At 44.7% G+C, this 3,209-nt stretch overlaps 1 protein-coding gene across 1 annotated transcript in view; it reads right to left on the bottom strand.

Annotated features, from left to right (window-relative positions):
- Positions 1 to 2,877, bottom strand: part of ZBTB46 (zinc finger and BTB domain containing 46) — a gene marked incomplete at its 3' end in the record, with an annotated part of 49,549 nt that extends 46,672 nt beyond the window's left edge. The window contains exon 1 of the mRNA XM_018559678.1: positions 2,786 to 2,877. The remainder of the gene's footprint in view (positions 1 to 2,785) is intronic.
- Positions 2,878 to 3,209: the final 332 nt, after the last annotated feature.

The raw sequence follows: 3,209 nt of genomic DNA, 5'->3' as shown, positions 1-3,209 counted from the left end.
CCCCCCCCATATATATGAGATATAAACAGTGACCCCTCAATCATCATCTTTATTTAGGGAATCAGAATTGTATATTTACTATGCTGAGCTGTCACACTGTCAGAGCTCACAGAACACAGGCCAAGATTACTTATGTGTGTTCTGTCCATGAGCACATATGGCATTGTTCCCTTATACAGACTGCACATACTGAACCCCTTTATTATAACACACGCACTGAGCCCCTTCATTATAAAGCATGCACTGAACCCCTAAATTATAAAGCACATACTGAACCCCTTCATTATACAGCACATACTGAACCCCTTCATTATAAAGCACACACTGACCCCTACATTTTAAAGCGCATACTGAACCCCTTCATTATAAAAGCACATACTAAACCCCTTCATTATAAAGCACACACTGAACCCCTTCATTATAAAGCACACACTGAACCCCTTAATTATAAAGCACATACTGAACCCCTTCATTATAAAGCACATAATGAACCCCTTCATTATAAAGCACATAATGAACCCCTTCATTATAAAGCACATAATGAACCCCTTCATTGTAAAGAATGCACTGAACCCCTACATTATAAAGCGCATACTGAACCCCTTCATGATAAAGCAGGCACTGAACCCCTACATTATAAAGCACACACTGAACCCCTTCATGATAAAGCAGGCACTGAACCCCTTCATTATACAGCACACACTGAACCCCTTCATGATAAAGCACACACTGAACCCCTTCATGATAAAGCACACACTGAACCCCTACATTATAAAGTACATACTGCACCCCTTCATTATATAGCACATAATGAAGCCCTAAGTTATAAAGCACACACTGATCCCCCTTCATTATAAAACACACACTGAACCCCTTAATTATAAAGTACACACTGAACCCCTTCATTATAACACATGCACTGAACCCCTAAATTATAAAGTTCACACTGAAACCCTAAATTATAACGTTCACACTGAAACCCTAAATTATAACGTTCACACTGAACCCCTAAATTATAAAGTACATACTGGGCCCCTAAATTATAACGTTCACACTGAACCCCTTCATTATAAAGTACATACTGCGCCCCTAAATTATAAAGTTCCAGCTGAACCCCTAAATTATAAAGTTCATACTGAACCCCTACATTATACGGCACATACTGAACCCCTCCCTACATTATACGGCACATACTGAACCCCTACATTAGAAGCACATACGGAACCCCTTCATTATAAAGTACATGCTGAACCCCTTCATTATACAGCACATACTGCACCCCTTCATTATACAGCACATACTGCACCCCTACATTAGAGGCACATACTGAACCCCTACATTAGAGGCACATACTGAACCCCTTCATTATAAAGTACATACTACACCCCTTCATTATACAGCACATACTGCACCCCTACATTAGAGGCACATACTGAACCCCTACATTAGAGGCACATACTGAACCCCTTCATTATAAAGTACATACTACACCCCTTCATTATACAGCACATACTGAACCCCTTCATTATACAGCACATACTGAACCCCTACATTAGAGGCACATACTGAACCCCTACATTATATGTACATTGGCACCTAAACACACATATCTACATACAGCCTTAACTGTATATTATATACATGTTGTGCCACTCCTAAATATATAGCGCGTCCTGCTTCCATACATTATATACACAACCTGTATGACAGATAAGTATAGACACAGTGACTTCCTCTACTCATATACAGTTCCCATAACTTATACATACTGCCCCATACACTGAATATGTACTATGTGTCACCTATAAATAATACATGGCCCACACCTACTGCACCTATATACATACATATACACTGGTTATATGTATACTGACCATACCATACTATATATATTACCCATATACTGGAGACGGCAGATGCAGAGTGCACCCCATACACTTTCTCTATATTATTATAATACAGAATGTATATAGTGCCAACAGTTTACACAGCGCTTTACAAAATTATAGGGGATCAGTGTGGACTATATACAGTGTACAGACAATAGTCGTGTCACACACAAAGTTCCCCCTATGCACTACCCCTTTAGGGGATCAGTGTGGACAGTATACACACAGTACTGCCATACATTGCCTCTATAGGGATCAGTGTGGACAGTATACACAGAGATGATTCCCCCCAGTCACACACACAGTGCTCCCCATACATTGCATCTATAGGGATCAGTGTGGACAGTATACACAGAGATGATTCCCCCCAGTCACATACACAGTGCTCCCCATGTATTGCCTCTATAGGGGATCAGTGTGGACAGTATACACAGAGATGGTTCCCCCCAGTCACATACACAGTGCTCCCCATGCATTGCCTCTATAGGGGATCAGTGTGGACAGTATACACAGAGATGACTCCCCCCAATCACACACACAGTGCTCCCATACATTGCCCCTATAGGGGATCAGTGTGGACAGTATACACAGAGATGACTCTCCCCAGCCACACACACAGTGCTCCCCATGCATTGCCTTTATAGGGAACATTGTGGACAGTATACACAGGGATGATTCCCCCCAATCACACACACAGTGCTCCCATACATTGCATCTATAGGGATCAGTGTGGACAGTATACACAGGGATGACTCTCCCCAGCCACACACACAGTGCTCCGCATACATTGCCCCTATAGGGGATCAGTGTGGACAGTATACAGGGGATCGGTACATACACAGGACACAAACACGATAATCTAGAACGGATCCCCGCACCCCTCCCGGTGCCGATACCTGTGTCCAGTCTCCGGCCACTCCACTGTCTGTCTCTGCTGCGCGTCCCCGACACTGTCAGACGGCGCTGGGGGCGGTGACAAGGCGCAGCACAGCCAGCCGGGGGCGTGGCGTCTCTAGCCTCAGACAGTACAAGAGGCCACGCCCCATGGAGCTGGCTATTAGCAGAGAGGAGAGCTGCAACCCTTCTCCCCTCCCATTTCAGGCGGGGCGAGGAGTAGGAGGACGGGCAAGAGACACGGAGGAGGGAAGTTTCCAGTGACACGCCTACGCTCCCGGGAGTCATTCGTTCGGAGAGCAGGATAGCTCCGCCCTTTGTTCGATGTCACGCCCCTATGTCAGCCAAGGAAAGGACGGAGCTGTCTGCGAGGGGAGGGATTTGAGAGTAAGAACCACGTGGGAGACTCAAGAGACACGTGACTAA

The sequence above is a fragment of the Nanorana parkeri genome, unplaced genomic scaffold (genome assembly GCF_000935625.1).
Source record: "Nanorana parkeri isolate BGI_ZX_2015 unplaced genomic scaffold, ASM93562v1 scaffold17, whole genome shotgun sequence".
NCBI lineage: Eukaryota > Metazoa > Chordata > Amphibia > Anura > Dicroglossidae > Nanorana > Nanorana parkeri.
This window is presented reverse-complemented; position numbering and strand designations above follow the sequence as displayed.